General features: G+C 47.6%; 1 pseudogene; it reads right to left on the minus strand.

Annotated features, from left to right (window-relative positions):
- LOC142312851 (uncharacterized) overlaps nucleotides 1-27,385 on the minus strand; it is a 102,111-nt pseudogene that overhangs the window by 56,080 nt on the left and 18,646 nt on the right.

Consider the following 27,385-nt stretch of genomic DNA (forward strand, 5'->3'; position numbering starts at 1 on the left):
TCGCTGTCGTTTAGTGTGACACCAGCTTTACTGTACTACAGAGATAAGGAAGCAGAACCCTGCTTACGGCAGAGATAAGGGAGCAGAATCAAGCTTACTACAGAGATAAGGGAGCAGAACCGAGCTTACTACAGAGATAAGGGAATCAATACTGTTACGAGGGGGACCGGGGGAAGCGTGCCAAGATGGGAAATGGACAGCTTCCGCCGGTCAAGGTCCACTGTGCGGTGTAAGGGACCGCTGCTATGGTCAGGAAAGAGTGAGCGGGTTGCTACTAGTGATCGTCTGGAATGTCACAGACGATCTATGTACACCGGTCCGCCCTAACCCGTGAGGGTTGTATGGCTCGGGGCTTCTCGATCGGTGTACCTGTTGCACGGGGACGCACAGAGGTGCCTACGCACGTGTGCCAGCGGGAGTCACAGGATATGGCACGAGGGTAGCACAGAGGTGCCCACGCACGTGTGCTTTCAATAACCAGGTGAGTCCGGTGGAGACTCGAGGAGCTCACCTGGGACAGGAACACGGCCTGTTAAAGGAGATACTGCCGGAGCAGCAAGGCAGGAACACGGCCTGCAAACCAGGTGCTGCCTGAGCAGCAAGGGCAAAGCCCACGAAAGACAATAATGCCTGAGCAGTGGCGTGGCAGCACGCTGCCAGACATCCAAACATAGAAGGACGGTCGCACGCCGCCATGATGGCAGGGGGAGCTTTTAAGGAGGTGTAGCTCCACCCAAGGGCGGGCGCGAGATGGACGTGACCCAATCAGGATTCGTGACGTCTTGGCCCGGCCAGTCAAGATTCAGCACACCACCAGCCTCGTTATCGGGCCGTGTGATATCAGTGAGCGAATCAGAAGACGTCACGTGGGGCACATACTCATCTTCCTGCCTCTGGGTCATAAAGGCGGGATCCTCGGTTTCACAATGTGCAGAGATAAGGGAAGTCTTGCTGCTTCCTTGAGTATCCATCCTTTGCACACTGCGCAACCTCCCTGACCCTCTGTGATGCTGAGCAGGAGGGCTCGTGGCAGACAAGGGATGGGAGACCACTCCATTCCTTGCAAGGGGAGAACCACTAGGTGTCACCCTTATGCTGCGTCTCCAAGGAGGCAACTCCTGCAGACTGCGCAGTCTCCCAGACCTTTGGTGCTGTTGAGCATGAGGGCTCGCGGCAGACAAGGAATGGGGGACCACCTCATTCCTTGCAACAGGAGAGCGACGAGGTGTAACATTACCCCTGCGCTCGAAGGCCACCACCAAACCTGGGGCGTGGACATGATCCTCCAATTCCCAGGACCTATGCTTTGGGCCACGACCGACCCACTCCACGAGGAATTACCTCTTGCCCTGTACGATTTTTGTTTTTACTAGCTTCGCTACTTCTGGGTCGTCGGAAGAGAAGTCGGCCTGGGACAGCAGGGACCCCGAGGTTTTAGGTCGTACGGGTTTCAGAAGAGATACATGAAACGTATTAGAAATAGCCCAGCACGAAGGGAGCTGGAGTCGATATACTACCGCGGTTACCCGCTCTATTACTGTAAACGGGCCAAGGTACCTAGGAGCAAACTCGGCTGTCTGTACTGGAAGGTTAATATGTTCAGAAGACAGCCACACTAGGTCACCAGGTGCGAAAGATGGCACAGGATGTGGAAGACCCGCAGGCCTCCGCCTGAACGGTTTATTATACGCACAGGACGTACGGGCTTCCATATTCTTATGTACATCCTGGGCTACCGCCGGCCCCCAATAATGCCTGACCCCTAGGTCTCTGGTCCTGTCGACCCTGAAGTGGACCCCAACTTTGGAGGCATGATCCCATGACAGCACACCATTCTGGGAGTCAGAGGAAGTGAGGGTCTTACCAGGTGGCACCTGGTATTGGGGAGTGGAAATGACCCTCCTCACGCTGACCGTAGGTGAAACAAGACACTGACTTTCTTCCGAAGGTTTCAAACATCGGGTAGCTACATGTCCCCCCTGCCCACAGGCAAAGCAAACGGCCGACGGTCGAGAACCTATGGTAGAGGGGATCACTTTGGAGACTTCCATTGGCTCCACAGAGTCATCAACAGAGCTGGCTGGGAGACCGGTCTGGTGGGGAAGGGGAGTCAGAGGCTCTATAGACAAGGTAGACGTGGGTGCCGAAGAGACCTCGAGCCTCCGCTCCGCGTGGCGGATGTCTATGCGAGAGGCAAGCCGAATCAAGGACTCTAAGGTGGTCGGCACGTCACGCGTGGCCAGTGCGTCTTTGACGAACCCTGCCAGACCCTCCCAGAACACAGGGACCAGGACTTTATCTGGCCAGTCCAGCTCTGCGGCGAGTGTCCTGAATTGTACTGCAAAGTCCCCGACTGAAGTGGACCTTTGCCGAAGGCGTAGGAGCCGCAGCGCGGAGTCGTGGGTGACTTGAGACCCGAGGAACACCTTTCTCATGTCCTCAAGATAAACTGGAAGGTGATTCACCACCCGATCTCCGCGCTTCCCACAACGGCGTGGACCATTTTAGCGCTTTCCCTGTGAGCAGGGACTGGACGAAGGCTACCTTCGCCTTCTCAGTAGCATAATCAGTCGCGGACAACTCCAAGTAGGTGGTAACCTGGTTTATGAAACCACGGCACTCAGAGCTGTCCCCGCTGAAGCGCTCCTGGAGCGCAAGGCGAGGCGACCTTCCGCACAATTCCACAGCCTGAGTAGCCGCCTGGGTGGCGACTGTTGCTAGAGCAGCCTTATCGGGGGAAGACCGCTCCACTGCTGCCAATCGTGACTCCAACTGCTGCACATAACGCAGCAACTGCTGCTGCTCTTCCGCCATAGCCAGACCTTTGGCGCGACCGTAATGGTACGAGCGGGACCCGGGGAAGCGTGCCAAGATGGGAAATGGACAGCTTCCGCCGGTCAAGGTCCACAGTGCGGTGTAAGGGACCGCTGCTATGGTCAGGAAAGAGTGAGCGGGTTGCTACTAGTGATCGTCTGGAATGTCACAGACGATCTATGTACACCGGTCCGCCCTAACCCGTGAGGGTTGTATGGCTCGGGGCTTCTCGATCGGTGTACCTGTTGCACGGGGACGCACAGAGGTGCCTACGCACGTGTGCCAGCAGGAGTCACAGGATATGGCACGAGGGTAGCACAGAGGTGCCCACGCACGTGTGCTTTCAATAACCAGGTGAGTCCGGTGGAGACTCGAGGAGCTCACCTGGGACAGGAACACGGCCTGTTAAAGGAGATACTGCCGGAGCAGCAAGGCAGGAACACGGCCTGCAAACCAGGTGCTGCCTGAGCAGCAAGGGCAAAGCCCACGAAAGACAATAATGCCTGAGCAGTGGCATGGCAGCACGCTGCCAGACATCCAAACATAGAAGGACGGTCGCGCGCCACCATGATGGCAGGGGGAGCTTTTAAGGAGGTGTAGCTCCACCCAAGGGCGGGCGCGAGATGGACGTGACCCAATCAGGATTCGTGACGTCTTGGCCCGGCCAGTCAAGATTCAGCACACCACCAGCCTCGTTATCGGGCCGTGTGATATCAGTGAGCGAATCAGAAGACGTCACGTGGGGCACATACTCATCTTCCTGCCTCTGGGTCATAAAGGCGGGATCCTCGGTTTCACAATGTGCAGAGATAAGGGAAGTCTTGCTGCTTCCCTGAGTATCCATCCTTTGCACACTGCGCAACCTCCCCGACCCTCTGTGATGCAGAGCAGGAGGGCTCGTGGCAGACAAGGGATGGGAGACCACTCCATTCCTTGCGAGGGGAGACCCACTAGGTGTCACCCGTCTGCTGCGTCTCCAAGGAGGCAACTCCTGCAGACTGCGCAGTCTCCCAGACCTTTGGTGCTGCTGAGCAGGAGGGCTCGCGGCAGACAAGGAATGGGGGACCACCTCATTCCTTGCAACAGGAGAGCCACGAGGTGTAACACAATACCAAGCTTACTACATAGATATGAGAGCAGAATCACGCTTACTACAGAGATAAGGGAATCAATACCAAGCTTACTACAGAGATATGAGAGCAGAACCAAGCTTACTACAGGGATACAGGAGCAGAACCGAGCTTACTGTACCCATACAGGAACAAATTTGTACTTACTTAGTCTACTACATAGAAACAGCAACAGGACACCAAGCAAGGACAACAAGTTTACTGCATAGACATAGTACCATAACTGAGCTTACTGTATTGATATAGGAGCAAAACTACATAGATACAGTACCATAACCCAGCTAACTACATATACAGCAATTACAAAGCTACACGGACTATACACTTATGCCATCTGTGTGCTGTGTGTGTTTTTCACGGCACCATAGACTTCTATTGGCCTTTGCCATCTGCGCTGCCGGAAAAAAAAAACATATGTCTCCGTAGGGATAACACACGGTCTGTGTAAACACATGGACATGTGAGCAGCACCATAGATTATAATGGGTAGTCGTTGTAACCGTGAAAAAAACGGACACAACACATACCACATACACACACACACGTGAAGGAGGCCATAAGGTGGTGACATAGCTACCTCACACTGCAGGGGTTAATTTCACTTCTTTTCATAAACATGGAAAGACAAATGACATTCCCTAACACATATGTGAACAAGCCCTTAGTGCTGCGTGCCCACGATCAGTGTCGGCAGCGTCTTGGATGCAGAGTGGTTTTCACAGTCCAAAATGCTGCATTGTACAGCACAGGCACAGTGGATGGATTTATAGAAATCTCCGGCCCCCTGGGCTCTTTTGGACGCTCCATAAACTGACCTGTGGCGCTGCTTTCCTATCCTCAGCAAGTCAATTTATTCTAACAGCGATGCTAGTGCTCTGAGCGGGAGAATATAGCGAATATCCGCTGACAGTCACTCTGATGGTATGCACGGACAGCGCGTTCACCCGCCCAGGAGCCTAGCATCTCCAGCAGAGAAAGCACGCTGCGTCCAGACCATGAGGACGCCTGATGGTGTGCACTGACAGCGCGATCTCCCGCCCAGGAGCCTAGTGTCTCCACCAGAGAAAGCACGCTGCGTCTCCAGACCGTGAGGACGCCTGATGGTGGGCACTCACCCGTATAGATTTAGTGTTGTGTCCTACAGATACAAATGTTTTACACATACACAATGCAGTATAAGGCTACATGCCCACGGTCTAGACATGGTGTGTCCTGGACGCAGCATGTCCCCTCCTGCAGGGCCACGAGTGCTCTCCGCAGGGACCACAGCAGCCTGTGCCCACAGTCAGGGATCGGGCCGCTGTGGTCTCTCTTCTGATCTCTCTGTGGAGACACTTGTGGCTACACAGCAATAAATTGACATGCCAGGGCTCGGGAAGCAGCACCACAAGTCAGATTTCGCTGTGGGCTGTACACGTACAGTGTACACAGGATTTGTACAAAACCCATCCACTGGGCTTGTACTGTACAATGCAGCGAAAACACTCTGAATCCAAAACACTGTGAACTCTGATGGTGGGCAGGCAGCGTCACATACAGGCATCTTACACACATACACAACCCCAGAAACACGGACTGTAAAATTACAGTACAGAGATGTGTACACATATATAGACATATACACCGACACGGTATACACCTACACACACACACACACACACACACACACACACACACACCTGCGTACAGCCGTATACACATATACACACCTCTGCATACAGCCGTATACACATACACACACCCCTGAGTACAGCCGTATACACATACACACACACCCCTGCGTACAGCCATGCACACACACACATACACCCCTGCGTACAGCCGTATACACACACACACATACACCCCTGCGTACAGCCGTATACACACACACATACACCCCTGCGTACAGCCATATACACATACACACACCCCTGAGTACAGCCGTATACACATACACACACACCCCTGCATACATCCATATACACACACACATACACCCCTGCGTACAGCCGTATACACACACACACACACAAACACACATACACCCCTGCGTACAGCCGTATACACATACACACAAACCCCTGCGTACAACCGTATACACATACACACAAACCCTTGCGTACAGCTGTATACACACACCCCTGAGTACAGCCATATACACATACACACACACACACACACACACCCCTGCGTACAGCCGTATACACACACCCCTGACTACAGCCATATACACATACACATAAACACCCCTGTGTACCGCCGTATACACAGACACACACACCTGCGTACAGCCGTATACACACATCCCTGCGTACAGCAGTGTACACATACACACACATCACTGCGTACAGCCGTATACACCACCCCTGAGTACAGCCAGATACACATACACACCACTGCGTACAGCCGTATACACACACCACTGAGTACAGCCATATACACATACACACTCCTGCGTACAGCCGTATACACACCACTGAGTACAGCCATATACACATAAACACCCCTGCGTACCGCCGTATACACATAGACACACAACTGCGTACAGCCGTATGCACACACACACACCCCTGCGTACAGCAGTGTACACATACACACACCCCTGCATACAGCCATATACACATACACACACACACACCCCTGCGTACAGCCGTATTCACACACCACTGAGTACAGCCATATACACATAAACACCCCTGCATCCTGCCGTATACACATAGACACACACACCTGTGTACAGCCGTATACACATACAGACACCTGCATACAGCCGTATACACACACACATCCGCGTACAGCCGTATACACATAGACACACACACACCTGCGTACAGCCGTACACAGACATACCCCTGCGTACAGCCGTATACACACACACACATCCGCGTACAGCCGTATACACATACACACACACATCCGCGTACAGCCGTATACATATACACACTCCTGCGTACAGCTGTATACATACACACACACATACACAGACACACACAGATATAGTCACATAGAAGTGTATACATATTTGAAAACATTCACATACAAAAATTCATACACAGACACAATCCTATACACTCGGACACATACTGGGGGCTTTTTACTTTTGATGATTGGGGGACACTTCTCTCTTCTTCTCTCCCGTGCAGCCACAGACTTCTTTGATGGTAAAATCAAATCCCACGGGCTAAAGGACCTGTGGTGACGTCACACTCATGTGATCCTTAGGGGGCGGGGCCTCAGCAATACAGCTGAAAACAGAAAGAAACTTTAGGTGTCCTGGAGTTCTTTATAATAGAAGCGGGGGTCTGAGGTAAGACCTCCAGATGGGAGGTTCAGGCGGGTGCAGGGGGGCACAGGGGGGGAAGGAGGGTAGGTGGGGGGGCGCAGCCTGCATGATTATAGTGGACGGGAGGAAACATGGCCACGCCCACTAACAAAGCCGGTCACGCCCACTACCCAGGCAGCTCCTAGAAACTGGGATGTAGTAGCAAACCTTGTCTGATGCTCCTCGGCTGGATGGAGGCAGCGCGTGTTGCATGACGTCATTATAGCACACGTGGCCGCGCACTGTGCACTGCGAGCGGCCGGTCTCCTGAACTATACGGCCGGTCATTTGCCTGTAGAAGTGTCAGTGTGCCCGGCCACAGTACACGAGACACGGCCGCGCGCAATTCACTGTGCGCGGCCATGTGTGTTATAATGACATTATGCAGCAGGCGGCCGGCCCTCTACAATACCTGGGAGAGCAGCCCGGGGGGCAATTGCCCCTCGCCCCTCGGCCTAGCCCGCCCCTGCTCTACACCAGAACATTTCTCGTAACATCACCGGTGCCCTGACCAAGAAACTTAATGGGAATGTCCATCTAACAACTAAAATGTAGCAAGTGCTTCTTTTACCACTGCATTTCATTGGAAAGGGTATGTTACAGAGGACAGGTCTTTGGTCCTGAGAGGTAAAATGAATGCCAACCATCTCATCGCTGAGTTCCACAAAGTGTTTCCAGACAAAAAGAGTGGTGAGAGCCCAGAAGTCTCTCTTAGGCTACTTTCACACATCAGGTTTTTTCCATCAGGCACAATCCGGAAAAAAACGGGTAAAACGGATCCGGTACCGCATCCGTTTTATCCCCATAGATTTGCATTGTTTCCGGATTGTGCCTGATGGCTTTGCGTTGCATCCGTTTTTTTCCAGATGCGGCAAAATTAATTAAAGCGGCGGCCGGAGGCAACGTATCTTGTAACGTTTTTTTGTCCGGCAAAAAAACCGCATCGCGCCGAATACGGCGCAATACGGCGTGTTTTACAGTGGAAGTCTATGGACACCGGATCCGGCGCAATGCGGCAAAAATGGATGCGGCTGCCGGATCCGTTTTTGTAAACGTTAAAAAACGGATCCGGTGCATACGGTTTTTACATTTTTTGCCGGATCCGTTGGATCAGGAAAAAAAAGGATTGTGCCTGAATGCAGAAAACTGATGTGTGAAAGTAGCCTTAGGGAGGAGGGTACTGTTAGGAATGGTAGTTCAGTGCTTCCCTCTGGAAGCAAATCTGGTCTGGTGTAGCACAACTCTGGTCAGTAGCGTTGCCATTATCCTGCAGGCCCAAAAGGGAACACCGTCCACCCTCCCCCCATTTACCAGGAAGGGGTCTGTTTGCATTGGGGGTGGAGTTCTACAAACACAGGTAACCCGTCTCAATCTGAGGGAGCTGCGCATAGTGGAGTGGTGGGGTGTGTGTGGACGCAGGACACCATGTCTGTCACTGGTTTAACTGCCCGGTGAATATAGGACACTGTGTTCCTCAGTTGCCAGGCAACGCAGGATGCTGCAGGTGTCTCGTACTAGTAAGTGGTGGGATTGTATTTTGTCACGTCACCACCCGAGTCCGCTCCTGTGACTTCTGCTTTGATCACCAGGCAGCGCCATGTTCCCGCCATGGAGTGTGCAGGTGATAGGAGAGGAGTTGATGTCAGTGGCTCTGGTGGGTGCAGGCTGCGGTCATCCACTAAGCTGGGTTTCCCTGGGACCTGCAGTACCACTAGCTGACTGTAGGTGGCATGTGTCTTCCAGCTGAAGTTACCACCATTCAGCTACAACCAATGGAAAGACACCCCACCCTTCTATTTCTCCCTCCTGTCTGCTGGTGTCTGCCAGAGATAGTTTTGTATTTCTGCTTTCTGGTTCCCACTCTTTTTTGTATAGTGATCCCTGTGTTTTGACCTCTGCCTGTTCTTTGACTATGTGTCGCCCCCACGCCTGTAGCAGCCGAGCTGCTCGGGTCTGGACCCGCTGTGTGGCTCGAGGGATCCTCCGGACCCAGGGGTTACGCAGACACGCCAAATGAAAAGGGGGACGTAGTTGTACGGGGTTGGCCGTACTCCGTTTGTGCCCTCAATTGGTTAATTAGCTAGGCCGTTGGTTCCGGTCTTGGCTTCAGAGTCCAAGTACCCCCTCTGTGCTCGGTTTCCGGGTCGGGTCTCTGGTGTCGGTACCGGCGGGCTCCAACCCTGTCCCGGTCCACTTCTGATCTCCGGCTGCCGTCTTCCCATCGCCTGCTGACGGGGACCACCGTCTGCCACCTAGCCAAGGTACCAGGGCTCCGACCCTGGCACCAGTCAACTTGAGCTTCACCTCCGCTGGAGCTACACCTAGCCCCAGCCTTCCACTCCTCTCAACTTGATATTCAAGCTCAATTTCTAAAACTGATCTACTGTCTAGACCCCTAGGTGGGTGTTCCCTAACCGCCTGGTCCCGCCCACTAGTGTGCCTGTCTTGCCCTAAGGGGGGTGACTAGGGTTTCAGGTCTGCTGAATGTAACCCTGTGAGGGAAGGTGTTATGCGGGGGCCTATTGTGTGACTGCCTGGTTTTGCCAGGGCGTCACAACTACTCTTCTGCCTGCCGTTTTTGTACCTCGCTGTCAGATCCGGATTTGACATCTGCTTGTTTTCCTGACTACGTCCTTGTCTGTTGATTTTGGCCTTGTTCTGCATCTCCTGGTTTGACCCTGCCTGACTACTACTCTCCTCTGGACTGCAGCCTTCCACAGGTAGCGATCTCCGGGGCCTTGCAGTAATTCCAAATCCATGTATAGGGGTTAAAGGGTTTAAGGGTTCTCGGGGTCCTGCTTTGTGAGCGGTTATCCTCTAGCCTGTCCGTGACAACCAGTCTGAGTCTGTGGTTCCAGGCAGGCATTGCATGTCCATTCTGCTGTGCTGGTTAGAGGGAGTGTTTTTTTGGGAGTGATTGGAAGATATCCAACACCTGATCATCTCGTCCAGCATGAGACGGACTATTTCAACCCTTTTCCCAGCCCAGGTCAATGCTGTTTATTGCAGTTCATGCATGGTAGTAGTGGTGAGTGGTACAAGTATTGTTTGTCTTCCTCCATTTGGATTTGATCTCTCTAATTTGTTTTATCCCTTTGATTTACTACACTTCTTGTGTTTCTTTGAGAGTCATTTTCTAGGTGTTTGACAATACTCAGTCTGCAAAACCAGACACCAGCTGTCCGGGGACAGCAGCCGAGAAAGTTTTTGTCAAAGTCCCCCTCCCATTTACTGTGAGCTGGGTGAAGAATATTCCAGCCTTTAAAGGCTTGCCTAGCTTTTGTCTGTGGCTGTGCATTTGCTGGTTTGGTGCTGGCCTTGCAGTGTCTCTCTCCTATTAAGCATAACATCGATATAAAAGGTAGTACTTTAATGTGTGAACCTCCCACTTAATAGCCAAGCACTACTTCTTCAGGATAGAATAGTTATTTTTGCTGGACGACAGTTTCCCACTCATGTAGAGTATTGGATGTTCTCTGTTTAGTAGAGTTGAGCGAGTATCTAACTATTCGTACTTGCTATACTAATAGCGAGTACTGTCTAATACTCGCATATTCGTTCCAAATAGCGTGTGCAGTTCAAGTCAACGGGGAAAAACTTGCAAAGTAATGAGTGACTCGAATGCCATGCTATTAGTGCGAGTAGCAAATAGTGCGGCATTCAGGTTACTCGTTAATTTGCAAGATTTCCCCATTGACTTGCACTGCACATGCTATTTGGAACGAATACGCGAATATTACACAGTACTCGTTATGAGTATAGTGAGTACAAATAGTTAGGTACTCACTCAACTCTACTGTTTACCTCCCGAAACAAAACCGCCCCAAATCTAAGCTCTGAGGCATCTGTGTGGACCACAAATTCCTTCTTGAAGTTGGGTGCCACCAAGATTGGCTGTTTACAGAGGGCTACCTTTAATTCTTGAAAAGCCGTAACCGCTTCTAAAGTCCAGTTAGCCATAGCCTACTTTTTACCTTTAACAAGTTCAATCAGGGGTGCGGCAATCATGGCGAAGTTTAGGATAAACCGTCCGTAGTATCTCACAATCTCAACAAAAGCCCTGAATTGAGCCAATTCTGAATGGCTTCAACTCCTACCTACTATATTGCCTAGATAGTGGGCCTTCTCCTTCCAAATGGCACACTTCTTCCACACTTCTTCAGTTATAGAAAACCCTGCCTTCCTTAGAGCATCAAACATCACTTGAACTTTTCTTAGATGACTTCCTCACTCTATTCTGAAAATCACAACATTGTCTAGGTATGTCGCTGTGTACTTCTTGTGGGGAGCTAGGATCCGGTCCATAGCCCTCAGGAAGCTGGCTGGAGCTCCTTGCAACCCGAACAGTATCTGTGTTTACTGAAAGCCCCAGTCAGGCGTAGAGAAGGCCCTCTTCTCCTTAGCATCTTGGGACAGGGGTATTTACTAGTACAATTTCGTTAGGTCAAAAATGGCAACATAGCATGCTGGCCCTAGCTTCTCAATTAGCTCATGAACATGAGGCATCAGATACTCATCGGATACACAACGAATACTTCATTCACCTTCTGATAGTCATTGCAGAATCTCTAATTGCCATTGGCTTCCTGAAATGACTCCCAAGTTCAACATTTGTTTCACCTCTTCTAAAATCAGCACAGGCCTCAGGGATCTGGTATTGCTTCAAGTTCACCCTCACGTGAGGTTCCATAAGAATCTCATGTTCCACGAGATCTCGGTAATTCAGAAAACACGTGTCAGTTTCACTAGAGCATTTCCCGGCAATGATGTTTCTGCTCCAGTGACAGTGTCTCTGCCACTGTGACATCATCGATATCGGCTTCAGGATTGACTACCATACACTGAGTTTAAACCAGCTCCCTGTCTCACTACATTTTGATCAGAAAGGACAGGAGTTTTTGCAAGGCAGAATAAAGAATTTTATTGATACAAAAATCACAAGTAAACATATATGAAAAAACACGTAAAGGTTAAAATAGTGCTATAGGGGTGAGACACCCAGAGACATGTGGGACAGAAAAGCACGCTCATATAAATATCAGAAACATGGGTATATACATCAGGCTTAAATAAGTTATAAAGTGCAATCATATAATAAGCCTTACTTCAATTGCTTACCCATTGTTAAAAGAGCGTCGCTAATGCGTCGCTAAAACGTCCCACGAGTCAGAAAAACCCATCCAACGCGCGTTTCGCGTCCCACATCTCAGCTACCTCAGGGCGGCCCTCCCTGAAGAAGCTGAGATGTGCGACGCGAAACGCGCGTTGGAAGGGTTTTTCTGACTTGTGGGACGTTTTAGCGACACATTAGCGACGCTCTTTTAACAATGGGTAAGCAATTGAAGTAAGGCTTATTATATGATTGCACTTTATAACTTATTTAAGCCTGATGTATATACGCATGTTTCTGATATTTATATGAGCATGCTTTTCTGTCCCACGTCTCCCCCCTATAGCACTATTTTAACCTTTACGTGTTTTTTCATATGTGTTTACTTGTGATTTTTGTATCAATAAAATTCTTTATTCTGCCTTGCAAAAACTCCTGTCCTTTCTGGTTCTTATGCTATTATGGAGTGATCTTTTTGAGATTTAGATAAAAAATGACTGAGATGTGTATTCTGTTCAAATTTATAATACATCTTGATCAGGTTGATATGGTCTACTTGATAGGGCTTTTGTCTTCCAGGCTGGTGGACCTTATAGTTCACTTCCCCAAGTTTTTCTACCACTTCGCATGGCCAGTCATTTGGCCAGAAATTTTCTCTCCACCATAGGAATCAACTAATCAATCAACACTAACACTCAGTCTTCAGGACTGCATAGTCTCACCCTTACCTATCAATTGTAGACCCTCGCCTGGGCCTCTGGCGCCTGGAGAAGTCTTTCCTTCACGATAGGCATCACGTTTACAATAATTTTCTGCATCTGTGCCACTTGTTTGATGATGCTCCTATAGGGACCCTACCCTCATCTCCTTCGCTATGTCTAGGAGACCACAAGCATGTCGGCCCTAAAGGAGTTCAAATGGAGAAAACCCCGTAGAGGCCTGGGGATCTTATCTAATGATGAATGTCACGCTGGTGTGGACCCACAGTGCAACAGGATCGGGCTCACCCTAAGTGACTACTTCAGATTCACTAGAGCCTCTGTTGGTGAGATTAGGCTTGTGCTGGAAAGTAGCTGCCAGGTGCCACTACACAGTATCTCTCGGTTCCGTGGCAACTGACCCCAGGGTCGAGAGTGCAGTCATGAACACAGATCCAGGCAGGGTGGCTGGAATAGAGAGGAAGACTAGAGGCAGGTTCTAGCAGGTACAACAAGTATGGCAGATTCTGGAACACAGGTACGGATTATCAGAACTAATAACAGTAACAGGAAACTGGGAATGGGACCAGGCAACTAGTAAGTGTGTCTAGGAGTATGATCACATTGTTCACGCACCTCCCATAGGGGGAGGATGCCTTAAATACCTAATGATTCTCAGCCACCAGCTGAGATGCACTTCCAGGTTATGGCATGCTTGCCCTTTAAGAGAGCAGGAGCAAGTGCCCTAAGTGCGCTCCTGAGGGACCTGCATCGTGTCTGCAGGTTCTGGGAGCCGAAGGCAGAAGCAGGATCCGACACCACTGTAAAGCGACCAGAAGGATGAGTGCGCCAGCGTTCCCTCCTGGAGGAGGAAGTGGGACAGTGCTTGGATGTTGGGGCTGATGTTAACCCTTTCACCCCCAGGCGTTTTTGCGTTTTTCAGGGGTTTTCCTCTCTTTCTTCCGAGAGCCGTAACTTTTTTATTTTTCAGTCAATCTGCCCATATCAGGGCTCTTTTTTTTGCGGGATGAGTTGTACTCACAATAGTTTTTGGGATATTTTATTCACCATGTTTACTATATGGTAAAACTGATATGTCACTATGATGCCTGAGGTCGGTGCGAGTTTGTTGACACCAAACATGTATAGGCTTACTTGTATCTAAGGAGTTAAATAAAATTCACAAGTTTGTCCAAAAAAAGTGTCACACATTTTGTGCCATTCTCTGAAACCCATAGAGTTATCATTTTTCTGGATCTATGGCTCAGTGATGGCTTATTTTTTGCTTCTTGAGCTGACGTTTTTAACAATACCATTTTTGCGCAGATGCTACGTTTTGATCGCCTGTTATTGCATTTTGCGCAAAATTTGCGGCGACCAAAAAACGTAATTTTGGGGTTTGGAATTTTTTCGCTGCTACGCTGTTTACCAATCAGATTAATTGATTTTATATTTTGATAGATCGGGCATTTCTGAACACGGTGATACTAAATATGTGTATATTTTTTTAACTCTTTAATTATCAATGGGGTGAATGGGAGTGATTTGAACTTTAAGGTTTTGGGGTTTTTTTTACATTTTTTAAAACTTTTAACTTTTTTTTTACTTTACCAGGTCTCTTAGGGGACTATAACGATCAGCAATCTGATCGCTCTTCCATTTCTCCAGATCACAGCAACACAGCTGAGAACTGTAGAAAAGGAGCTCTCCTATTTACACAGCGCAGTCTGCCAGGTGTAAAAGCAACTGACTCATGATAGCTACAGGCGTCATCACATGACCCTGTGCTATCATGGCAACCACCGAAAGTCACGTGATTTTCGATGGGGACGGGAAAGTTACCATTATGGCGGCGCGCATATACATCTCGCTGCCAGTTATTGGCAGTGAGATGTAAGGAGTTAATAGTCACGGGTGGAACACGATTCCACTCGCGACTAGCAGGCACACGTGTCAGCTGTTGAAATCAGCTGATATGTGTGCAGATTACCGCGGACTTCCCACGGCAGGCCACAGGGCTTAACCTCCCATGATCCATGACGTACCCAGCACATCATGTGTCGTGAAGAGGTTAAAGAGAACATCAGATATGGCAGTAGGCAATCCCTGTCCTAGCCATTTTACTTACTTACCTTCTGGAGCAGGGCCTTTAAAGTTTTCTTGAACCTTTCTAGCCGTCTGTCTGTGGATGGTACACCAATGTCTTACCAGAGGTCCCACTAACTCCAAAGCAATTTGGTCAAACTATGATAAGTAACGGCAGTAAGGAACTATGGAAGTGAGCAACTCAACCAGTTAGCTGGCAGGTGGTACATTACCTGAAATAGTTCATAATCTCTAAGCGACTTCCAGTCCAGTATAATCTCTGAAGTTTCTGCAACTGGATTTTGTCTATGCCCAGATGACCACCAAAGACATTAGAATGGGACAGATTTAATACCTTTTGTCTATAGGGCCATGGTAAAAACAGTTGCTCTATTACTTTACCTCTCTGCTTGGTAGCCCAATATAACAAGTGTCCATTTACAGTGAAGTAGGGGTACCTGGTATCTGCCCTCAGCTTCTGGGCAATCTCATGTAGAACCGTAACATTATTATATGTCCCTTTAAGGGTTACGTCCCTAAGTTGGGCAGTGTCAATGTTTCCACCGGACAACCCCAGCTAAGGCATGGCCTCTGAGAATGCTGCCTCTTTCTCATCGCCCACAAATACACAAAAGGGAACCCCATCAGGCTCCAGCTGCAGTGAGGTTTCTTAAAGGGTAACCTGGCTCACTGCAGTAAAAAGGCACCCCCACAAGTTCCAGAAAAAGGCAAAGTCCCGCCAAAAACCAGGTGAAATAAGTCCTTAATAACGTCGACCTCAGGAGATACAGTGGCACAATTTGTCGCGATGGCCACTCTAGCCACAAGGTAGTCCTTAGTATCTCTGTAGATTTAGCAGACACCCACCGGTTTTCCCAGAATCAGCCAGTGAATGTATCCCTTACCTGTTTCACCAAACTCACCAAGCCCAATATTCCCATAATTTGCACTCCGTTTATTGACACAGGACAGGCCTGCGACCCCTCACCAGGTTGAGAGTCGACACTGCAGAGCGCGGATAGGCATACTACAAAGATTGCACCCATGATGCAATTCATCGGCTCTTTGGTCATGGGTTAATGGGCAGCTATGTGACCTGGGCTGTGACACCTCCAACAAATTACATTATTTGGTAAAGGCTTCGCAATAGCTCAGCCATGCTTGAAAGCACGTCACTTGTGGCTCTAGTACCCTTTTTGTGGGTGTCGGCCTCCCTTTTGTATTTCAAGAATGGCAATGCTTTGACCCCTGGTTTCCCCATGGACCTCTGATCTGCCTTTCACCTTTTTTACCAAGCCCATCAGGTCATTAGCATTCCGGGGATCATCCTGGGCAACCCACAACTGCAGCAGCATTGGAAAGGAGTGAATGAATCGGTCAATGACAACCTGCTCCACTATCTGTGCTAGGGTGGAGGACTCCAGCTGCAACCACTTTTGGACTAAACGCATCAAGTCAAACATTTGGGAGCAGGGAAGTTTGTCTGTGTGATATGCCCAATGGAGCACCCATTGTGCCCTGACAGTTGCTAAGCATGCCAATAGTCCTTTTGTGGCTCTCCAGTCAGATGTGGAGCCAGCCACTCCACTCACTGCTCCAAAAGCAGTTTCTCCCATTCTGCAATCCTTTTAAACACCATAAAAAAGGATGTTCAATATAGACCACCGGGGTCATCTTTTGTATGGCTCTGCTTACCGCATTCAGGACATGTGAGTCATCACGTTGACTTGGGGATGGGACAGTTGCCCGGCCATGGACTGGCTCTGCTAGGACTTTCACCTGCTCCTTCAGTGCCTGCTGCTGCTATTGCTGGACACGTTGCAACAACGGTTTGTTTCCTTCTGGGCTAGCTGTTGCTGCTGGGGTTGCTGTTGAGCTTGCTGCAGATTGGCCTGTATGAGCTACTTATTAGTCTCCCGCTGAGGTTGCTGCTCCTACACATTGGCTTGTAATAGCTAATTGCTCAGCTCCTCCATGCTGTCTATATTTAGTCCTTCAGTCGCTTTTACCCAAAACATGCGGTTCGTCCGCAGCAGTCACACACGTGCTCCTGAGAAGCTTACCTGCACTTCTAGCACCAATTGTAGTAATGCAAGTCACTTGGCTGCTTGTTGAGGTAAACACAGAAACTATTTAAATGTCATCTGGTATATTTAATCTTTATAAACTGCCCAATAAGATAAACGTAAACAGCCTTTTCCAGGTATTAAAATAAACAGTAAAACAAAATAACAAGTTCATATGATACTGCGGGGTCCACCTGCTCAGGATAGTGTCAGGATCCTTAACAAAAATAAAACTGCTGGCGCTCTGCACACCTCCACATAGATACACAGACTGGAGACTACAGGTCTCCATTTACTTGAAGTACCACACCCCAAGATGGGATATGTTAGCAGTGAGTCCTTCCCATCTCTCTGACTGCTCGTAAACCTGACCCTTGTCAGCCCTATTAACACCCTCAATCCTTTATGAAAATGGAGCTTGTTTCCAGGCTTACATCACAGAGGATAATCACCTCTGTGATACATATCACCCTTGAGGAGCTGTCCGGTGGCCATCGTACAATATACCGTATTTTTCGTTTTATAGGACGCACCAGATTATAAGATGCATCCCAAATTTAGAGGAGAAAAATAGGAAAATATAATTTTTAATGTTAAAATGAGGGTCTGTCTTATAATCCCTGTGTGTCTTAATCCTACTGCTAACCAGGGGGGGGCAATAGTGGTAGAGCGGCTCAGGAAGGTCACAGAAAGCAGAGCGATGCTGCAGGCTCAGAGGAGGGGGTGTTGAGGCTCAGGAGGGTAGGCGACCACCTCGGTGGTGCCATTAATCTGCTGTGGCTGCGGGGGTGTCGCAGCGGCGGTGGGCGCCCTTAATCTACCGGCAGTGTCACTGCAGTGGAGAGTCACAGGACGGGGTGTCTCGGCGGAAGGTGCCATTGAGCTGAATGCAGGCTCCATTGAATCGTCCGTGGTTGACAAGTTGGACTTCAAGAAAAAGGCCGGGAAGGAAACGCGTGCGCAGATAGAACTTTGCGGCAATTGTGTTGAAGTCCATTGAGTGAAACTGCGCACGCCTCGCCTCCGCGACCATTTGCTTGAAGTCCATTGCGTTAACTGCGGGCGATTCAATGGAGCCCACTGTCAACTCAATGCACCCACCGCACAGACACCCCATCCAGTGACCCTCCTGAGTCGCTCCACTGCAGGGACACCCCTGCAGTCCGCTTGCAAATCAATGGCGCTCGCTTCCGCGACACCACCGAACCCGTCCTGTGACACTTCTCAGCCGCTACACTGCTCCTCCGAGCCCTCAGTATCGACGACCCTGTGTAACGCCTGCCTGAAACCACAGTCTCAAAATGGGTGTTACGGACAGGTTAGAGGAAAGCCGCTCACTAAGCAGGATCCTGAGAACCCCAAAATCCTTTAACCCCTATACAGGGATTTGGAATTGCTACAGGGCCCCGGAGATCGCTACCTGTGGAAGGCTGCAGTCCAGAGGAGAGTAGTCGTCAAGCAGGGTCAAACCAGGAGAAACTGAAAGGGGGCAAAATTGACAGACAGGAGCGTGGTCAGGAAATCAGGTTGAGTTCAAAACTGGAGATGGCAGCGAGGTACAAAAACGGCAGGCAGGAAATTAGTCAGAGAGCAGGCAGGGGTTAAAATACAGGGATCAATAGTCAGAGGAAAGGGAGAACCAGAAACAAGCAGAACTTCAAAACTATATCTCGTGGGACCAGCAGACAAGGAGGGGGAATTAGAAGGGTATGATGTCTTCCCATTGGCTGTAGCTGAAAGGTGGTAACTTCAGCTGGAAGATACACGCCACCACAGTCAGTCAGTGGTACTGCAGGTCCCAGGGAAACCCAGCTAAGCCCACTAGAGGCACTGGCATGACTTCTCCCCTATCACCAGCACTGTCTACGGCGGGAATACAGCATCGCCTGGTGACCGAAGCAGAAGTCGCAGGAGCGGACTCTGGTGGGGACGTGACACCCTGCCTTCTATGACCCCGCTCCACCACCGCAGACCCGGTAAGCCATATCCATTTTGTAAGATGCACCCCCATTTTACCCCTAGTTTTGGAGGGGAAAAAGTGTTTCTTACAATCCAGAAAATACTGTATGTGTATTATTTGGATATTAGTTAGTTTTCAATAGCAAATGGTTGCATTTTCTAATAATCATTCAATGCTTTAAATTGTTTTCCCTTACTTTTTTAGTCTTTACCATAACTTGTGTTTTTTCTTTTACATTTTGTCAATAAAACAAAAAAGTAAATAGCTACTTTCCTGTGTGTGTGTTTCCAGATGTTGAACATTTGTTCTCCTATAAAAACATTTCCTAGATTGTGAACATTAACATGGTTTCTACCTTGTGTGAGTTAAATAAAAATCTAACTAGACTGTATTTCTCTGTAAAACATTTTTCACACTTGAAACATGAATATGGCTTCTTCCCTGTGTGAGGTCTTTGGTGTTTAACAAGGTGCTGTTTTACTGTAAAACATTTCCCACATTTTGAACATGATTATGGCTTTTGCTATCCGTGATATCTTTGATGCAAAATTAAAAAAGATTTTCGTTTAAAATATTTTCCACATTAAGAGCATGAAAACTCCTGATTGCCCGAGTAACTTATCTGATGTGATACCAGACTTGACTTATCTGTAAAACAATTGCCATATTCTGAGCAAGAAAATGGCTTCTTCCCTGTGTGAATTGTCTTATGTAAAGCAAGATCAGATTTTGTACTATAACTTTTTTAACACTCTGAACATGAAAAAGGATTTTCTCCTGTGTGAATTCTCTGATGTCGAACAAGATTTGATTTGTCTGCAAAACATGTCCCACATTCTGAGCAAGAAAATGGCCTCTCCCCTGTGTGAATTCTCTGATGTGTAGCAAGATCAGATTTCCTACAATAACATTTCCCACATTCTGAACATGAAAAAGGCTTCTCTCCTGTGTGAATTCTCTGATGTTTAACAAGATTTGATTTGTCTGCAAAACATTTCCCACATTCTAAGCAAGAAAATGGTTTCTCCCCTGTGTGAACTCTCTGATGTATAGCAAGATCAGCTTTCATATAATAACATTTTCCACACTCTGAACATGAAAAAGGCTTCTCTCCTGAGTGAATTCTCTGATGCAGTAGAAGCTTTGATTTATCGGTAAAACATTTCCCACATTCTAAACAAGAAAATGGCTTATCCCCTGTGTGATGTCTTTGATGTTTAACAAGATTAAATTTCTCAGTATAATGTTTTCCACAGTCTAAACATGAATATGGCTTCTCTCCTGTGTGAGTTCTCTGATGAGTAACAAGATGGGACTTTTCTGTAAAACATTTCCCACATTCTGAACAGGAAAATGGCTTCTCCCCCTTATGACTTTTCAGATGTTTAACAAGATTTTGCTTCCAATTAAAACATTTTCCACATTCTGAACATGAAAATGGCTTCTCCCCTGTGTGAATTTTCTGATGAGTTATTAGTTGATATTTCTCATTATAACATTTCCCACATTCTGAACATGAAAATGGCTTCTCCCCTGTGTGAATTCTCAGATGTGTAACAAGATTTGTTTTCTGATTAAAACATTTCCCGCATTCTGAACATGAAAATGGCTTCTCCCCTGTGTGTATTATCTGATGTCTTACAAGTCTTGATTTAGTATTGTAACATTTTCCGCATTCTGAACATGAAAATGATTTCTCCCCTTTGTAAGCTATTTCATGTTTATCAGCCCTTCTGTGATATTTGTATTCTATATTTGTCTTTGATGAAGCAGGAAAAAAGACCTGTTGAAAAGGATCAGATAACAGACTGTTTCTGAGAAGGTCTTGAGGTGTATCTGGTATAATAACATGTTTTTCACTAGTATCTGGTGTGATACCAACATTATCAGCTGAAAAATCGGAGAATATCAGGTATCCCTCTGAGCTCTTGGTACAGTCATCTGCAAAAAAAAAATTAAAAATTACTTTTATTATTTTTCACAAACTTAACATGGGAATTATATGACTATTTACCGTATATTACGTATATTATTATTATAAACTTTACAGTATTTCCATGCAAACTGCAATACAATTCAATTATTGACAGACTAAGATAATAGACCACAAAAGAAGGAATGATAGATTATAGTGTTAGGGGTCCTTAATCATTTTTATTATGCAATTCCATCTCAGACATTCTCTGAACGGCACAAGCACTATAGCAAAGAGCACAGTACATTGGAGCAGATTAGTCATGTGTAGGGTGCCAAAGGGCGGTTTTTGTGGGGGAGCTGCAACTACAGTATCACACCCTGATACTCTACAGAAAAGTTTTGTCCCCACTGAAATGTGTTGGATGTGTTACACTCACTTGCCGACCATCGGATTCTGTGTCCTCCAAGTCCTCCATTTTCAAAAGCCTTCCTCCACACATATAAATCAGAAGACACTTTATGTGTTCCATGAAAAACAACTTTACTTGTTCCTACTTGCAGCTCCGGATCTGTACTCCCCCACAAGTACATAGGCTACTGTACTCGAGTCTTGTGCCCCAGAAGTCTCAGGAGAATTTGGCAGTAGAGTACTAGCCTGAATCTCTATTCATCAGAGCATAGTTGCTTCCCGAGCACTACCCAGCCTTAATTCCCTGCTCTTTCAGGAACAACTTTTTCTCTTGCTCCACTAACCCCTGTCACAGAATCTAGACCTACACTTAAAGGGAACCTGTCACCAGATTTGGCGACTATAAGCTGCGGCCACCACCAGTGGGCTCTTATATACAGCATTCTAACATGCTGTATATAAGAGCCCAGGCCACTGTGTAGAATGTAAAAATCACTTTATAACACTCACCTAAGAGGTGGTGCAGTGCAGACTGGTCGGATAGGTGTCTCCATTCTCCGGTACCGGCACCTCCTCTTTCAGCCATCTTTGTCCTCCTTCTTCTGAAGCCTGGGTGCATGACGCGTCCTACGTCATCCACGCTAGCCGGCATTGAGGTCCCGTGGAGGCGCACTATAATACTTTGATCTGCTCTACTCAGGGCAGATCAATGTGCGCCTGCGCAGGACCCTAGTATGGATTGTGTGGATTACGTACTACGTCCTACACAGCGGCCTGGGCTCTTATATACAGCATGTTAGAATGCTGTATATAAGAGCCCAATGGTGGTGGCCGCAGCTTATAGTCGTCAAATCTTGTGACAGGTTCCCTTTAGCCACTTGTGCTCCTGTAGTATGCCCCAGACAGAGCTACCTTGATAAACATCCTACATAGCAGTATTTTACATTTCTACATATCATACATAACCAATACTGCTACATATACATGGCATTCTTATATCTTGTAATTATGCATGAACATATCACATTACATTATACAGGAAAACATCACATTTGGACAGTATGATCAGTGCCTTCATGGGCAGGAACATGGCCACCTCCTTACATATTTACACATAAGCCATGGCTCTGGGGAAAAAGTAAGGATTTATATATCTTTTTTTAATGTAAACTAAGTAGTGGCTACAAGAAAGGAGAACAGGTCCTTCATATTCTTATATACAGTATCATGCAAGCCAATATATACATTGGCTAAGCATACAAATATGGGAGCACTGGGAATCTAAAAAATTATTTGCCTTAGTTTCTTCTGTAAAAATAATAGCCCCTGGGTGCTTGAAAGTTTCTAAATCCTTAAAAAGTGTTTTAACATTTCTGCATAAATTTTACCTAAAAACTATACCAGACTTTCACACTAAAAGTAGATAAGGAGACTTCTATTTGTAATATCTAGCAGGTCAGTTATGTAACATTATGATTTCAGTCCCCCCTATGCCAATGGCTGACTATTTTCTAACTACCACAGTGGCAGGTGACGTCACCTGGCATATGACATGGAGGCCGACGGGCTTCCCTGATGGCAACAGCAACACAAGCGTCATCACGGATCATACCGCGATCCGATTGGACAGTGCCTATTTTTAACCTCTTCTTTCACTGCAAGTCACTGCCTCTTAACGAAGGTGCACAGCCGAAATGCACATCGGAGCAGACAGCATTCTGGAAGGATTCCCTACACTCAACCTGCCTTAATTCCAGGTACACTACATGCTCTTATGAATATCTTGTTCATCTACAACAGGGGTGGGGAACCTTTTTACTGCTGGGGGCCATTTGGAAAATTCTACCTTTCTTCTACCTTTTTTGTGGCCAACCTTCGGGGGCCACAAAAAATTATCAACTTGAAAATGACCCGGCTATATTTGGTCACACATTTAAATCACCCCTACTATGGCGGCCGGAGCTGCTTCTCTTTGGTGCGGTTGTAATGTTCGCTTCTCACAACTGCTTTTCCAGGTTTGTCTTTGTCTGGAGCGCAGGCAACTCTTTATGATAATAAGATTGGTAAATCATATATATCACACAGGAGACACTGTACATACAGGCACAGCCCCGACACACTGGCCGTATACTGCACACAGCCCCGACACACTGGCCGTATACTGCACACAACCCCGACACACTGGCCGTATACTGCACACAGCCCCGACACACTGGCCGTATACTGCACACAAACTTGATACATTGGCTGTAAACCACACATTGTAATCACACACTGGCCGTATACTGCACACAGCCTTGACACATTGGTCATATTGTACACCACCCACGACACACACTGGCCATATACAGTACACATGCACAGGAGATACTGTATACTGTACACAGCACTCACGCTCCATATACACACATGCCGTATACAGCACACACACACACACACATGCACAGCACTCAACATGCCGTATACACAGCACACATACACGCCGTATACACAACACATACATACTGGACTTTTAAGTCACAAATACATTTGATATATTAGATATAAACACACTTAGCTCACATATAAGTACCTGCTGCTTAGTTGCCCTCAGGTGCAGCACAAGTTCCTGCCTGCCGCAAGATGGATGCAGCAGCTCAGCTCAAGGGCTGGCTTCCTTCTCGTCTTCTCTCTCCTCTGCGGTGCTAGACCTGAACAGCCAAGCACAGAGGCAGAGTGCAGAGAAAGGGAGGGTGAGAGGCAGAACGCACGGCACTATACAGCATTCTTAGTGCCGTGCAGGCCCCTCCCACATCACTCTGCTTATAGCTGCAATCTCACAGAGGAGCATGTAGGAGCCAGAGGGAGGGAGAAAGTCCCACCCCCAGTGCTGTCTGTCGGCCAGCAATAGACAAGATGAGCGGCTGCCCGAGCACCTCAGCCACCGGGAGTCTGCCCCGGGGGCCGCAGAAAAGGTCATCGCGGGCCGCATACGGCCCGCGGGCCGGAGGTTCCCCACCCCTGATCTACAAGGTGTGGCTAGCAATTATGCAGCAGACACATAGAGTGTTAACTATTTTGTGTATCAGGTTTAGTTCATCCAGTTTATCTACAGGACCTGCACATGGCATTTGCATTTTCTGACTCCAATTTACCTTATCCCGCATAAATATAATTTCGTTAGCAAGTACTACTCTTTGTGGTCAATTACTGCAAAACATTTCTTTTTAGTTATACTGGAAGTCGTTAATTAGACATTCTTCTATGTGAGTGTGATACATAATTATATTCATATTTTTCCTTCACTCCACTTATTTATATAGTGTCTATGCTAGGTGGCTGTTTATTTTGGAGGGACTTCTTTATACTAATAATAATCTTCTACTTATTCATGAATTGGCTCTCCAGGTATAACATGTGGAATAAGCATCTACACATTGCATTCTGGCTCATTTCCTGGTTTTCCTTTAGTTTTGTGAACTTTGTACATATAAGGCTCTCCCTTTTGAGTTCTGCATTTTGTCTATATAGCTTGAGGCTATGTTCGCACGTAAATGCTGAAATTTCTGCAGCGATTTGACAGCACATGTGCGCTTCAAATCGCTGCAGAAAAACTGCGTAATGGATGCAGTGTTTCAGCAGATTACATGACGATTTCATGCGCTATGGATGCTGGCTCTCCCATAGACAGAGTGGGAGCTGCATCCAAAGCGCACCAATTAATTGACATGCTGCTTTTTTGTATGCACGGATTTGGGTCAAAATTTTAGCATCCAAATCGCTGCGTTCAAAAAAGCAACGTGCGCATGGATTATGCACAATCTTCATAGATTGTGCTGGGGACGCAGGACGCATGCATTTACGCTGCAGTGCAATATGCAGCGTAAATGCATGCAATTACACAACGTGCGCACGAGCCCTTACATGGGGTGCTTAAGCAGTCAGGTCTGGATCCTGCTCTGCCCCCATCTTTTGGAGGGCTCCTAGCACATAGAGGGGTCAACTACAAGAGTTAAGGACCATTATAATTACACCTTGTCGCGGTGGGATGGGGTTTATACTCTTTTGATGAAAATAGCATCAACAAAGTACTCCGTGTTATCTATATGTACTATTACTATTTATTTACTGCAAGGTATTTGCTCACTTTGTTTTTATCCTAGATTCTGGTTACAAGGGTGAATCGCTGCAGTTCAAAACCTTGGCACAGTTCAAAAAGGATAAGGCACTTCTACCGAATTTCTAGTTACCAGGGTGCTCAGGTAGGTTTCCAAACCATATAACTAGTAATATATACAAGGCACTCCTGAATTCAGTAAAATATGATGATTTTTTATTATTTCATACTCAGTATAGTCAAGTAGTTATGACTTGACTATACTGAGTATGAAATAATAAAAAATCATCATATTTTACCGAATTCAGGAGTGCCTTGTACATATTACTACAAAACCTTTGCACAGTGAGCCATGAAGGACATGTACTGTATATGACCATAGTTGCTGTTCTATGGAGCCACGCACATTTGTCACGCTCCCGGTCTCCCAGCAGCGCTCCTTACCCACTGATCTGGTCACACCATCCCGGCACCGCTCCGTACCCACTGATCCGGTCTCACCGTCGCTGCACCGCTCCGAGACCACTGATCAGGTCCACGTGTCCACCGGTCATGGCTGCCGCTCTGCTCGTGCTCTCCTGCGTCCTGTTCCTGGTCTCATGAGTCTGACTCTGAGTCTTAAGGCCACTTTACAAACAGAGATACATCTTTGGCAGATCTGTGGTTGCAGTGAAATCATGGACATATTGTTCCATTTGTACACAGCCATAAATCTGGCACTGATTGTCCACAATTTCACTGCAACCACAGATCTGTCGCAGATTTATCTCTCTGTGTAAAGTGGCCTTTAGTCTCATGCCTCTGTATAGGACCGGGCTGCGCCCACTCTGACTGGTCTTATGGGCCCAGCACACCTGAAGCAGTATATGACATAGGGCTGTGCTGGGTATATAAGACTGGCCTTTCTATGTGGGGGGGGGGCCTGATCAACGTGTCTTGAAGCTTAGTCTTGTGAGCTAGGTGCTCAGGTCCCCTTGTGCCGTGTCCCGTTAAAAGTACCATTGCCTGACGTTCCTACCCGACACGTGTACCGGAATCCTGTACTGTCTCCGTTTCCAGGAACTCTGAGGCCCCAGTGACTTTGTCCTACCCGTTCCCTGTGGGACGCTGTCCCTGCCCCATTAGTGCTCCGGCTACCGTGCACCCAGGCCTCCGGTGGGGTGCACGGTCCAGTGGATCCACCTCCTGGACCTAACAACATTCAAGCTTAATTCCAAGAGAAAGAGTGGCTACACAACCCTAAACCTGTGACACATGGAAGGCACCCCTTTCTGTAAGAAATAATGGCATCATCCAGCAAGGATGAGTGCATCATTTCTCGAAATTCTGTGCAGTTCACTAAGTGGTACATCAGCGACGGCACTAACAGAAACTTGACCAGGTTGGAGTTGAGTTTGGCTCAGAAGTTGTAGCGTACAAATAGTTCATTGTCACACAATCATGGACGGATGCCTGACAGTAAATAGAAATAGAGGAGGAACATGAAAAACATTACTTGTGGATGATGCAAATGGGACACCGACCACTTACTACTTGTGGATGCAGCCTAGTTACCAAAAATACAAGTGCAAGGAGATCACTGGATAGATTGAGCCTTGATCATATAGCTGGCCAGCTTACTTTTCCTAAAGGGGTCAGTGATGTTTCTTCATGTGTTAATGAAGTGCTGTATTTCCTAGTCTTTTCTTGCCTGTATAATTTCTTTCTATTCCTCTTGCAAAGTCTTCACATAACAAAACAACTCACCACCAATACAACCATGACCAAAGCTTTCAGATGCTATTGAGCCTCCTTCA

The sequence above is a fragment of the Anomaloglossus baeobatrachus genome, chromosome 5, assembly GCF_048569485.1.
Source record: "Anomaloglossus baeobatrachus isolate aAnoBae1 chromosome 5, aAnoBae1.hap1, whole genome shotgun sequence".
Taxonomy (NCBI): domain Eukaryota; kingdom Metazoa; phylum Chordata; class Amphibia; order Anura; family Aromobatidae; genus Anomaloglossus; species Anomaloglossus baeobatrachus.